This window comes from Catharus ustulatus, chromosome 1 (genome assembly GCF_009819885.2).
Source record: "Catharus ustulatus isolate bCatUst1 chromosome 1, bCatUst1.pri.v2, whole genome shotgun sequence".
Lineage (NCBI taxonomy): Eukaryota > Metazoa > Chordata > Aves > Passeriformes > Turdidae > Catharus > Catharus ustulatus.
In genome coordinates, this window is record NC_046221.1 from 129,889,928 (window position 1) to 129,904,999 (window position 15,072).

Genomic DNA, 15,072 nt, shown 5'->3' on the forward strand with positions numbered 1-15,072 from the left:
ACAACAGATCACAGCTCTAAACTATTTCTAAGAACTTCTAAAGCATTGTTAAAGATCTGCTTCTGGATGATACATACAATCCTGTCCCATAAAATTGACAAGAACTTAATAAGTTCTAAAATTAAAATAAACTTCATTTTTTATATAAAGGATTGTCTTCTGGAAAACAATTAAACAGATCAACAACTGGAAAACTTTTAATGGCAGAGGTTTATATTACATGTGAAATATTTATCCTTCTTTTGATTTCAAACCCCAATCAAATACTAGGGACCAACAGATAAATAAGGTCATTCAAATAAATAGTCACATTAGTTGCAGTGAGACCATACCACACTAAAGTTATTAAAAAATGTATTGCAAAAATGGGTTTGAAATGCACTGACAAATATAATGTTTTATATATTATAATTCTTATTGAATGATTACAGCTTAGGTTTGACTTTACCGGTGCTGCTCATTTTTCAGATATGAAAGAAAAATCAGTTATACATTGTTTTTTAAGTTGTACATTTTTTTAAACACGTGTTGACACTAATAACTGTTTAACTCATTAGTTCACAAAGATTCAGATTTGCTTGATATTCAAGCATAAGGATGAGCTCTGGGTGATACCTACTGCTTGTTAAACATTTAGCTGTTAACATTAGCTGTGTACCTTTCTAAGGCACAAATTTGAATATAAACAGTTTATATACTCTACTTTTACTCATGGAAATGGTGATTGTTGTTATGTTTTGTGCAAAGACGGGTTATGTTACTGTCAATTAGAAAAGAACAAAAACAATATTTTTATATAAGGAAATTGATCCTCTGAATATTCTGAATTCATAAAGGAAGATATGATAGCTGAATTTAGATCCTGTGCATATGGTGAACGTTGTCAGACATTAAAGACAATAAATGCAGAATCATGTTAACAGAGTACAAACGTTTTTCTTTAAGGGATTCTATCAATCTAAACCTGGAAAATACTGTTTCCTGACTTCATTGAAGTCTGGTGTATTTTCACTATGTAATATTATATTAGGGCACATTAAAAACAGAGATTTTAATTTATGATTACATAAATGCCTCTGTTATTATACTTATTGAACTGCTATCACTAAAAAATTCCTAATTTCTTATATTTTTCTGGTGTCAAATTTCAAAATAATTTGAATATTGCATAATAAAGGAACTGTATGCTATAAAATGCTTGTTGTGAAGCACTTGTTTAAATGCTTAGTTTTATTCCACGACATCCTGGACCTGTTAACTACATGTGCCTATACGTCTAAAGCCATATATTTATGAAAGAGTATAAAAACAAATACATGTGTGTGGATTTGTGTCTGTGCAGGAACACATACACCTGCACACTAACACAAACTCATGTGTGCCTATACTAAGGGCTAAATATTTAAATTAAAGCCTATGTACATATATCTTTTAGGAAAATGGTCAACAAAGAACAAAGGAAAAATGTCTTTGTCTTAAATCACTTATTTTTCTGAGAGCTGGCAGTGCACGGCTATGGCTCCTTTTGGTCTAAGGAAAGATTGCCATCTATTGGATGACCTTGGAAAAGAATGGATTTTTACTATGCATGTGCTCTGTGATTCTTGAAAAAATAAAATGAAATTGAAGACTTCAAGCTTAAATTGTTCACATTGCTATTGTTAAATGGTATAAAAGATGCTTTATTTTCGAAACTGTGATTTTGAATTCTAGGTTGACTTATGCTGCAAAATACAAAGGCAATAGGTGTTTGCTTTAGAAGGAAAGAAATACTGGATGTGCATGTATACAGTAAGCTCTGGTAGCAGTTTAAATGTTTGCAGACTATTTAATCCAAGTTTCTTTATTTAAGTTTACTGTAATGCAATGGAAGAGAGTTAAGTCAGCTATTAATGTATTTATATTATATTTTCCTCTCAAGATTTGGGAACAGCATGATGCGCTTCTGCTGAAAACAGTGTTTGCCCAGCTCTTACAGAGGGTTGCACTGCATTGCATTTAAAACAAAAATGTCACTCGGCTTGAGCTTAAAATGTAAAGCTTGCTTTTTTTTTTTTTTTTTTTTTAACTTACAGCCCAAGAACTTGCCAGTCAAGATGAAAAACTTCTTCTAATGGAATCCAGCTTGAAAGCAACTCAAGAGCAGCTAAGTGAGCAAACAGCAGAAACAGTTCGCCAAGAACAGAACAGTAGAAAATCACAGACGGAGAGCTGAAGACCCTGAGAAAACATATTCTAACTTCTGAAGAAGAAATTAGTGATTACAAGTGAGTTACTTCTTTTTTGGTATTTGAGAAACAAAAGACATGAAAATCAGCAGTAAATCTTTTTAATATGCACTGTATTAATAATTTTTCTCAGGTAAGATGTAGTGTAAATATGTTCTGTAACTCTACTGAATAAACGATTAAATCTAAATGATTGATTAATGTATGTTTAAAATATGTCCTGCACTTAAAAAATTAAATTATGAAAAATACTATGATTAGGAGTCTAGTTTATTTTTAAAATTAATATTCTGTAGTGTTGAAGTAGAATAGTATGTGTAATTGTTTATTACCTATCTGTTAATGGTATTCTCATCTTCCTCTTTTTAGAGACCAAAGGTTACATATGGGTCTTATTGTCTTTCATTTTTTTTTTGTTAGAGAAGCTGCCTTTAAGCAAGAGGCTACCAAAGAAAAGAAAATTTGGTGTTTGAACTTTTAGTCACAATAGCATGGCATATATGAAGTTGTTAACATAAACAAAAAAATCAAACTGTATACTTTAGAAGAGTTTACACTGAAAAAAGTACTTTTGCTTTAATCAATCAAATTTAGTATCTGTTAGATTGAAGGCTAACTCTCAGGATTTAATCAAAAACTAACAATGTTCAAAATTAGATTTTATAGTTTAGCATAATATTAGCTATATTTTATATTGAGCCACAAAGTGATTCATTGTTTAGAATTCTTGAGATTCAGACTATGCTAAAAATTACTCCAGCTTATGCTTTTTTCCATGCATTCTCTTCTTATAAAAGTTATGTTGGGTTAAGCAATCCCTATATATACAGACTGAATTTCTCTTTTGTAATATCATAGTACATGATGAACACTTTATACTAGCTAATCTGGCTACAAAAAGAAAGTCTGTTCATTTGGAGGTGGATTGAACATTTAGAGCTAAATTTTTATCTCAGATTTGTGGCAAACATCAAATATTACCTCTCAAATGTTCTCTGAGGAAGACTTGCTAAATTCAGATGCAACAAACATCATGCATCTAAAGCAAAATATTATATACGCTCAGTGTAAATGACTTTTAGACTGAAACTTATCTGTTCTCCAGCTCAAATATTTTAAGTTTATATTTATGCTGAAGACTGGGAAAAGCTTCATGGAAGAAACATTGTCTTCAGTAATGTGTCTTCATTTCTTTAAATAAAATAGCTTGGTGGTTTTCAACCTGTAGTAATATCTCTAAAGACATTACTAGTACTTCTCTAGGGAAAACATTGTCACTGATTTACTTTTCTAACACAGCTTGAATCTTTTGCCATAGTGGGTTTTCTTAATCATTTGAAGTTATTCCTCAGTTTACAAAATGCCATGTTATGCCTAATCTTGTAGGTAGTTCTTTGTAAATAAAAAAGATACAAACTTCTAGGACTACTGATTGTGGTAACTTAGTGTGAGATGGGGAAGGAGGGGGGAAGTGGAATTGAAACTCCCAGCTGTAACTGATTGATTGTGTCATGAAATACAGCTTTTGAGAGAGCAGGAATTTTGCAAAAGTTCACTGAAATGAGTTTGAATAGAGGGCCAAATGATAATCATTAAGACTTTTCAGAAGGACTTTTTAATAGATTTTTTTATACTTTATATGAACAAATAAAACTTGAATGAATCTCTTCACATGCAAAAATTATTAACTAACTGACCTTTTCTGTTCTGTTTTCTACACTTTTTCAGTGACTTTGGAAGTTTGTTACTTCAGCACATGAACATAATAAACTTTGAATAAGGAAAAACCTTTTCTTAGTGCTATAGATTATCAAAATTATTTTTTAATTAATCTTATGTAAAATTTTTACTTCAATTTTTGATACCATTGCTTTTTAAAAGTACTCTGATGCATTGCTGCAGAATTACACTAACCAAATTATTTCTTGAATATGGAAAATTAAAATTGCAAATTCAGAATAATAGGTTAATAAAGTGTAACTGATAAATCTAAGAAATTAACAAGAAAGTAATTCAAAAATTGAAATTTCCAATTAAAACAACATACTGTGTACCTGAAAACAGTAATGCTGTGCCAGCCAGTATCTGCTCTGTTCTGTTCCTTGGGAGACAGAAAGAACAATGGATCTCTGTCCCCTGGGTCTTTTGGGACAGAGAATGTCATAAGGGTTATATTTAGTCACTAGGAAGGGTACTGTATGTGTCATAAAGTAACATCCCTTTGGTGCTGACTTATTCAAAGTCATACAGCCCTGGACTTTTCCTACCTTCCTCCTTAGTGAATCTGGAAAATGCAGCTGGTATCAAGGCGAGAGCACAGGACCATACAAAGAAAAATACTGCACAGCATAAATTGGTCACTTAAAATTACACTGAGTCCTGAGATTCTGCTATAGTTGTGAGGCCTTTGAGGGGAAAGGTTCATTTCTGTACGTTTTTATTTCCTTGTTGTGAAGTCCTTGTTATAAGTTATTTGTCATGGAAGTGGTAAAAAAAAGGATTGACTAGGATTTAAAAACAATAAACATCCCTTTTTTTCATTAATTAACCAAAATAAAAATATTTATTTTTAAAACAGGGTAAAAACATTTTCTGCTAATTTCCCAGGGTGCTCCAAATAAACTTATTTCATACGGAAACAGCTGAAAGTTTTTAGAAGTCAAAGGCTTTGTTTGTTGCATACTTATCCTGGATGAAATAAACCCAAGGTAACTCAACCCTAGTCCTACTCCCCAGCCCTCCACCTTGCTTGCCTCCCCCCAGTATAAGCCTGTTACACCTGAAAGATTTGTTTGGAATGTCCAGTGGGAACCTGGAAATCGTAATAATTTGTAGTATCGATTGTGTGAAGCTATGCAGCTGGGGCCTCTAGTGAATAGACAGGAATAGACATTTTATTGATTAACTTTTACAGTCATATTTTCAGGACTCTGCTGCAACATAATTTTCACTTCCCAGCTTTGTGCTGCTGCATCATGAAACTTGGATTCTTCTCTCTTAACATTTACCCACCTGAGAGAAACAGTACAGACTTGTCTTTTTTAAGCTGTGCTCTGCAGAAATGCATAATATTTGGTGCAGTGAATTATTTTAAATTTCCCCTCTGCTGTCACAATAAAATGAAAAATCTTCTCAAGTGATGTTGGCAAGCATTGAACAAGTTCCACATCCTCTCTAACCCCCATTAGATGCTATTTGTAACAACTTCTAGTAATTCTATTTCTTCTTTGCATTTTCATTCTTATTTTTCAAATGGATAAGATTCTGGCAAAAGCGACACTCTTCTTTACATCCACAAATTCCAGAAGTGCTTAAAAGGAAAACCAGAACAGGCCTATAATGAAATAGATGGTTTTATTAGTTAGTGAAATTTTAAAAGGAGAAGACAAAGTGTTCACTTGCAAATTTGAAAGAAATTATCAGTAAAATCTGATTCATTTTCAGGAGTGACATCCTGCATTAACTAAAATTGCTTACAAGATTACTGAGAGGACCAGAATTCAGTGCAGTATCGGTAGATGTACTGAAGTCTTATACAAACAAATCTCAAAAACCATTTTTCTTTTTTCATTTCTGATACTATTAATTTCCAGAAAAGAACAAAAATGGCATTGTGCCATTGTGAAAAGGACTGTTGTATATTTGCTGGTTTTTTTAGTATGAGTTACTTTGCACATTACATTCCTAAGCCATTTCTCTTTCATGCACTTAGAAAATTACCAGTGAAAATCCTCATCCACTTTTATTCATTTAGTGGCTGTTTATTATTAGCTATTTTATGTGCTTGCTTTCATGTGAACCATGTTTTTAACATAAGTTTAATAATGCCTTTTAGGATAAATATTCACCACCCCATCATCACTAGTCCTAATATGATTTAAACGCCTTTCATCCCACTACTTTTTCTATGTTGTGTTGCTATTAACATCTTCTAATTATAGCAATGCTTAAGATATTCGTGGTCATGTTTCCTTTTGTCCTTCCCCTCTCATCAGAGACATGATGATGTGCACCATATGGAGCTACAACTGAGGCAGAAGCTCTCCCATCCATCACAAACGGTTCACTTTGCCATTGTCAAACTTATGACTGCATAACTCCTATTTTGTTTAAAAGAATCAGAAAAAGTGTGGAAGGCTTAAAGGTAAGAATAACAACATCAAAGATAGAGGATAAGTAGCAACTTTCTCAAGACCTCAGAGTCCACTGGTCCTAGAATAAGTAGAAATAGTCTGAATTAGGTGAAGAACTAGAAAATTTAAAGAAGTGGGTAAGTTTCTGCCTATTAATTTTCAATGAAAATTAATATATTATTTAGAAAACTGATTAATTGTCGTATCAGATTTCAATGGCATCCTAGGCCCCAATCTTTTAAACATATGAGAATGCAGATCACAGCTTCACAGTTTTGTGAAACCAATTACCCTATAAACATGTGAAAAACTGTTCACAAGCTTGCAGGATTGAAGATGAAAATAGTTTTAAGGATCACTTATGATTTTGTTTTGTAGTTGTGATGTTTTATTATAAAAGTAGTAAATTACAATGTAAGGATTACAGGAGATCTCAAATATCTGACTGTATTATAATTTAGATTAATTTAATGGAAATAAAAATTAGTGTTTGTGTGTGTGACTTAAAGAACAGGGAAATGGTGTTCCTTCTTCTGAACACCTTCTTCTTTGTGGAGATATTAAATAAGATCAAAGTAGTATTTCAGTAAGTTTTATCTGTTCTAAATAGAGAGTCCCTAAATGCTTAGGACTCAGTGCATAGCATGCTAACTGAATGTCTAGACTTTCTGTTTATTTTCTTTCTCCTTTTCTGTTTTGATGTATCCATGCTAAGGTTTCTTAAAGTTGTGGTAACCTTTTCATTATTAATTAAGCAAGGTAAATTTTAAAACTTTTAAGAATTTTATTTAATAAATTAGATGCAAAATATAACAAAATGTTTCTTAGAGCATTTTTTTACACTGTACAAATTTAGGACTAATTATAGTTCCCAATTTTAATCAGAGAATTCTAATGTCTATGATGACATAGCTGAAAGCTGCTTGACTCCATTGCTTTGTCTTTTTCCCTAAGAGCAATTGCAAATCTGAAGTATTTTAATAAGTTTGTGCCATTTAGTTTGATTTTTGATTTCTATCTATTACTGGAAAAAGTAAGACATTAGCTAACTAAAAATTTGTGTTTATTGACTTTCACATTATCATGACACAAATATTGAGAAAAGAAAAAAACAACAAAATTATTCTCTGTTCAGATATAGGATATGATCCTTTGCATTTGTGTATTCCCAGCCTGTAGTTATGACTGAGTAAAGCTGAATTGATTGCAATGGAAATCTACCTGACAGTATGTATTTGCAGTGACAGACAAAATTATTTAAGAAAAGAGAATATAAAATTAAAAAAGACAGATGGACTCATAAGAGTGAAATACAAATAGTCTGAATCAGGATTGATTTCAACATAATGTGGTGGTGGAATCCCCACTTATTGATCAACTTTAAAGCCCATGCACAGCACTTAAAAAGATAAAGTAAGCAAGGTCAGATAATCAAAGCATTTAAATAGTAAAAACAGCAACTGCCACTGTAGACTACTAAAATAAATCCATAATACAAATTGCTTTAGCAAAAAGTGGATGAGCAGCTGATCTTCCTATTGAACTTTTATACTGTTCAGTGACCACACTGGGGAGAGGATTGGAAGAAATGCCTTGAAGATCAATATTGAGTGAGAGGTAGCAGGGATTCATTCTGAACATGAAAGAATTACAAGTATAGCATAGAGATCCTGAGGAAATGTCATCAAGAAAGGACTGTTTTTATAAAATAACACATATGTTATATGAATATAATATTAGTTGATGTCCTGTTAAGATCTTTGAGTATTCAAAGCTTATTAAAACAGAAATTTACTTATTGAAAAACATAAAAATAGGAAAAAAAGAACTAATGGTTTTAACGAAATTAGTTCTAAGAAGTTAGTAACCTGTCTTTGAAACAAGGGGAATTTCAATGATCTTAATTAGAATAGTGTTCCTGCTTTCCAGCCATATGTATTTCAAGGTTTTGCTGAATAGGAATGATGAATGAGAATATTGTGTTATTTCTCTTTTTTGAACCTTTCAGTTTTTTCTAGGATCAACATGCACCTGTAATTAACAAGTTTGATGTAATGCAAAATAGCATTTCTGCAGACATTTTAAATATTCTGCAGAAACTACAATGCTGTAATACAAGTGCTTCAAATTTCATTTTTTCCTAAATCTGCATAGGTTTTTCCTTTAAAAATAGTTGTTAAAAGTATGCCATAGCTTTCATTTATACATTAATTTTCCCAGCAGTATTCAGAGTATTTATGAGAAAGAAATATGAGATGTGGAAGTACTACAGTAGCTCATTGTTTCAAATACATTGTTTTCATTCACTGTTTTATTATATCATTGTATAAGAAATACTGCATTTTAATGGATATAGTACTCCTTTAAAATAGAGAATCCTTCTTTTTTATTTATTTTTGACTGTAATCTTCCTTTACCTTCAGGCTCATTACGCTACCTATAAAAATGGTGTTATTATTAGAAATTAATAATTCAAGGTATGATGATATTTACATTTTAATCTATAAAAAAAGATCAATAAAATTAGAGTGTTTCAAGGATATTAAAATATATTAAATAAAAAACATGTAAAATGAACATTTGTTTTCTCTTTGAAGATCTTTTTTGACAAAATATGTTAGATTAACTGATTCCCAAAATCAAGAAGTTTATTCACAATGGTAACTGTACCATGCACCCTCTTGTAATGCATAATTATTTACAACTACTATTGGCTCCATTTTCACTGTATGAATTGCTGATTACAGCAATTTCAATGGTAAAATTGTGAAAAACCATATTCGTAGTTGTCAAAGAAAGGTCAGCTGATTTGCATTCATTAGGAACTTGGAGAGCCATATAGCATGCTTTTCCTTTGGGATTCTTATGGTTATTGATTTGTATACAGCTGTAGGAAAAATTAGTTGGAATTATATTTCACTTACCACTGGAGGCTGTATATTAATAACAACAGAGTTCTACATCAAAAACATTAGAACCAGCGAATTAAATAATTGTCATTTTTAAAAATTAAAATTGTTATACTTAACTTTTTAAATGTAATCTCTTTACATACATGTAGGAAATAGTGAACTTTTATTAATACAGTACTTTTATTTGCACAAAAATGCATAGGCACTTATATTAATGTGACATAAAGTAGTTAAAACTTTCTGTTTAGTAGTGGTCTTTATAGATGTTTATAAACCAAGACAATATTTAATCATACACTTAGCCTTCCTTATATAGTGATTTTTTTTATATGACTGTATAATTACTAACTCTAAAATGTAATTTAAATATGTGAATTATCCTGTCCTAAAAAATAATCTTATGTTTATACTCTAGTCATTAAAGACCTTTCAAGACCAAGAGCTATACAAAATCGTAAGGAAATGTTATAGTCATCCTTGAAAGCTGGCTCTTTAGGTATAAAAAAAATATGGCTAATGTCTTCAAAAAATGACTACATGGATAACATACCAACAATGTGGGGTCAGGCAAAGCACATTGTCAAGCTGCGACAAACCTTTGTCCAAATGGAGAGAACTTCTGATTTACAGATAGCAATGATGCTCAGGTGGTATGCATTTGAAACCTAGTTTGTATTACGTTGATAAATACAGTACATGATTAGTGCATATTTCTGTGAACTTTTAACACTTTAAATGGATTAGAATGTCTTATTTTGATCGTATCCATATTGTTCATTAAGATAAGATTAGGTCCTTAAAAATGTTTGGCTTCTTTCCATTACATTCAAAAATGTTTAAAGTAGAAAATATAGAATACAGTTTTCCATAGTGTGCATATATAACACATGTTTGAGATTAATCAAATCATGGTCACCTCTAATTAACAGCAGGGAGCAATTCCAGCATGGGACAGGGCCAGATGACTAAGAAATGAAGCATATATTTAAAAGATACAGCATACTAAGGAAAGAAAAATAGGTTATGACTTATGACTTAAAAATACTGCAATTTTTAAACCTGTGGTTCTGTACATGTGGTTTAAACATTTTATTTTGCTTTGTTTTTTAGCTGGGCCAAAATTTTTCAAAACCCTACAGTTTTGTAGGGAAATACAGTTTTTCTTTCAAATTTAATTCTTTCCGTTCTTCATAATTAATAGATTAAAAAACCCACAACTTTTCATGACTTTTGCAAATTCAGATGAGCAGCTTTTTTTTTTTTTCTTTTTTCAAATTCTAAAAATTTCTGATTTGTATGCCAAAATTCTGTCATTTACCATGGTGCTTGCTTAGCACCACAGGAAAAGCAGTGATTAAGGACACACATTGAGGTAAGTTGAATCTTTCCTCCTGTTTTGTTTTGGTGGTGTTGTTTTTTTTGTTTGTTTTTTTGTTTTGTTTTGTTTTGTTTTTAATAGGAAGTTTTATCGTTTATGAAGAAGAAAGCTCTAGAAAAAGAAGTGTTGTTATGCAATGAAGACAACTGGAGAATTAGACTCTTTCCTGTACTTTCCTTCAGACATAATGAAGATACCTCTAAACTTTTCTGAATATCCAGTGTGAGATGCTGCTGTCTGACCTGTGGCAGACTGAGCTTTGCCAAGAACAACTGTAGCCAATGTTAATTTGCTTTGAACATTTAAAGATCCTTATAAAGAAACATTAACAAAAGACATGAGAAAACAATGTTCAGTTGTGTCCTGTCTCTGGGAGATTGTGCCAAGGTCATTCTCATTGCAGTCTAGGACGATAGGTCCTGAGCACCTACAAGTTTTTCTGTCCCTCAGTGATTCAAGAACTGCTAAACTTGCCTATGAAATAGGGAAACTCTACAAGAAAAACTAGAGAGCAATTCCTCATAGATCAACATGGAGTAATGTTAGTTCAAACTTGTTAGTTCAAAATAAAAGAGAAATCTTTTCTCATATATCCCAAATGAGAGCTCTGATAGAAAGCATTTCACAGTTTATTTTTACCTAATGTGAGCCTCCTTATCTTCTTCTACCCCATGTTCCCAAATCCTTTTACTTCAGCTGCCTATATATAAAATGATAATAGAGATGTATTCTCATATCATGAATGCTGATATTTATGAAACACTCAGACACCACTGTGTTGAAAATCAGCTGCTTTATTTATGTTGTGTTGTTCATTGTGTCACAATGTGAGTTGTGTTTCTCAGTTTAAGTCATGTAAGCTGGTGCATAGAGACATTATCTGTAGGTTGCATATTCAGAATTTGCCATTAAACAGACTAGAAGTTTGTTCCAGGATCTTGTTTTTGACTTAACAATTTTGTGCAATGCCCATGATTTTTAAAAAGAATCACATGAGTATTAATTTGAAGATTTTGAAAACTCAGAGTGAAAGATATTTTTTCATTCGTATCAACACTTGGATATTGTACTTTATACACTAAAAGAAAAAAACATAAGAAATCAAAATGTTTGAGTATTTTTCCACTAAGTGATAAAAGATATCATACAAGCTGGATGTTTAAAGGAAGGGATATTACCAAATGATAAATCTAAAAACATACAAATATGCTTACGTAGGTTGAACAGAAATTATTATATTTGGCAACATTAATTCTGATGTGTTGGAAATGCTGAATATTTGAACTTGCCACAGTAATGTTTTAAAGTAAAATAAGAGCCTACTTCCAAGTCAGAGAGATTTCAAGAGGAACCCAACTTAAAAGTAAAATTGGATTAACTTCTTTTATATAGGGGTATTTTTCAGAAGGAACACCTGCGAAGAGGTTCCTTGCTTGGTGTGCTGTATTGTCTGACTTAATCACATCAGACAGAGATTTGGCAAGCAGTTCCTCTAGCAGGGAAGTAAAAAGGTAGCAAAAATCCCAGGATAAGTAAGGGGCATATCACAGCATTGATCTTCTCCAAGATACAAGAATTTTTCAAGAGAATTGATGTAGAACTTAGATGATAACTCACTCTCTCTGCAAGCACATTCTCTCATATATTTATTTGTTAATATCTTCCTTAGAAATATCCATATAATTTTCACTTACGCTTTTTAAGATAATTTGGCCTTGAGCAAAAACTCAGCAAGACAAATTTCAATCTAAGCAGATGAAGCTGGCCAAAGCTCTAGGTAACTGAAAAGTATGTAAATAATGGCAAATTTTGTGGTAGGTGGAAGAATGATACACAACTGTAATGGCATCCTGACAACCAATGGAGCTGCAACAAGTGGGGTCTTTTGATGACATCATCTTGCTGAAACTGATGAGTGTGCAAAGGACGTTTTGCTCATAGACATCAAATGAAACTGGAAATAACAAATTCTAATGTAGGCAATTTAACCATGAGGTAAATGTAATACTGCCTTGCCTATCATTTTCAGAATTGTATATTAGCCCTTTAAGGATAAACAGTCTCAATATGTTAATGTAAAACATGAAAATAATTTTTTTAAGGTAAGAAATAATCTTGTTCTTTTTCTTGAATTTTTTCAAAATAGACTTTAATTTGTAATCTATTGCTGTCTTCAATATAAGCTACAGCAACCAGTACCTTCTTCTAGAACCAAGAAGAGGGTTGAGAGAGTGCCATGGTTGTGTTTGATTTAACCTTTGATTTTATGTTCATTGATTTGCATTCATTTGGACTCCCCTTTCAGATGGATATTTCAGTTGTCGGAATTTCATAATGGCAATATACATTCTCTTTCAAAGTCTGGTAACCCTTAGGATTACATAAGAGCCCTTCTTAAGGCTGAAAGAACTTTAGGCCTATAAAAACCACTTGAATGTTTTGAAGTAGAAACTTTTATCACCAGACATGACAATATTGAGTCCATCCTTTTCATTACAGATTTTTCACCACACTTGAGTGTTCTCTTGTAGATTGTAGTGTTGACTCCTGTAGCTCACTCAATTCATATCAAAAACGAATGGAATTTGTCTGAGCGGCTTGATTGATTTTGTTTTGATTTGGTGGGGAGTTTGTTTGCTTGTTTGTCTGCAGCTATTGTGGCCCAGTCCACTTGGTGTATTAAGGAGAAGGTTGCTTGATTTACTCTGAGTGGTGCACAGGAAAAGCAACAAAATTCTCGGGAGGTTCAGTATCTTGCAAACTTTAGAACATTTAAGGCAAAATAAGCTACTTGGCAGATTTTAAAATGTAGACATTTTGGTTAGAAAAGCAATAATAAAAAGCATAAAATTAACTTGAGAAAATGTGTAAGAGAAAAGGAAAAAAAATGAAAGAAAATGTAAGAATAGAAAGGTATAAAATCACCACCTGTGATCCAGAAATGAGACCTGATTGTTTAAATTTTGAGGTTTCTTGGTCAAAGTGATGTTGCAGTCTTGATCCACCAGGGGTGGGGCAAGCCTTCAGTTTGGAGTGAGAAAAGTAGTTGAATTATTTAAAACCTAATGATACTCCTGAATTGAAAAAAAATTACAAATTTTAAAGAATGCATGAACAATAGCTGTTGTGATAACATCTAACTCTTATCTAGCAATTTACATTCAGAGATGTTATATTTTGCTAAGGATGTGTAATTTAATTCAATTTTTTCAAAGAATACTAGGATTTTGTATATGCATGTGTGCATTCAGGTATGTATTGAGCATTAAAACTGATTTTTATAGATTAGGACTTTGGAGCACAAGATAGTCAAATGAGTTGTTTTAGGTATCAGCAAAGATAAGAACAATACCATTTGAATAAAAGAATGTGAAAAAGACCAATTTCTGACAGCAAATGAGCATGAGAACTCACAGAAGCCACTTATACTACAGAAACTCTCATTGTATGAATTGAGAGTCCATGGGGAAAAATGCAGTGCTTCTTTTTCATTTTACTTTCAGTGAGAAAGGGAATAGGCTACTTGGTGTTTATTAGAGGGGGAAAAATGCACACAATATGACAATATTTGCATTCCCTTTCACCCTACCGTAATTTTCTTGTCCACTCTGGAAGTTTGGACTAAATTCATTTTCTCTGGTAAAGCCATATAAACTCAAGAAAACTAGTTTTCTCTGCCTCTCCTTCTCTTGCATATCTATTTATATAGAGATATGTCATTTTGGCTTTTTATTTATTTTTACTTCAGACTCAACACATTTTTTGTGTAAAAAATAGTGTAGTTTGAGTGTTTAAATTTTTCATACCTGTAATTAATACACAGGAAAGAAAGCATTGAGATAAGTGGGACAATAAAATAAAATGTTGGTTTAAATGGGATACTTCTAGAAAAACAATTATTTTGAAGGACTGAAAGCTTTTCCATCGAAATTATACCATGTAATCTAAACTGGTTTTAAGCTTAAAAAACATGCAAATCATAGAAAAAATGGAAGAAGGGATTGACTGGACACAAGAAAAACCCTGCCATATTAGGGAGGAGCTTTTAGAAGAGTAGTCAGGTGAGAATTCTCTGGCTGGACTAGGACACAGTGAAAAAATGGATAAAATACTACAGTTCTCAGGTAACAGCCTTGGTACAGTATGTGAAATTGAAGCTTATTATTTGAAGTAATGTAAATGAATGTTCCTAGCATATTTTCCACTAGAAGAGGAAATATTATTTAAATAGCATTACCTGTAATATTCACTTTCAACACATGAGAGTTATTACTGAAAATATTTAGTCAACGTAAAAGAAGATTGCTTCCTTTAGAACTCTTGTGGGTGGGATTCATCTTGTCTAACTTTGGATTTCCACCTTAGGTGGAAATACAGGAGGGAGGTCCCTAAGTTCCCATTATGGTCGTTGGAGACTTAAT

General features: G+C 32.0%; 1 long non-coding RNA gene across 6 annotated transcripts in view; it reads left to right on the forward strand.

The window, feature by feature from the left end:
- The first annotated feature begins 1,568 nt into the window (after positions 1-1,568).
- Positions 1,569-15,072, forward strand: part of LOC117006490 — a 28,159-nt gene continuing 14,655 nt past the window's right edge. For 2 of the 6 annotated variants that reach the window (XR_004419989.1, XR_004419990.1), the window contains exons 1-3: positions 1,714-1,791; positions 2,076-2,267; positions 6,224-6,372. This is a non-coding gene — a long non-coding RNA (uncharacterized LOC117006490). Of the gene's footprint in view, positions 1,669-1,713; positions 1,792-2,075; positions 2,268-4,806; positions 4,937-6,223; positions 6,373-15,072 lie in introns of those variants that run through there. The other 4 variants (XR_004419992.1, XR_004419991.1, XR_004419988.1 and 1 more) reach the window with 4 other exon arrangements.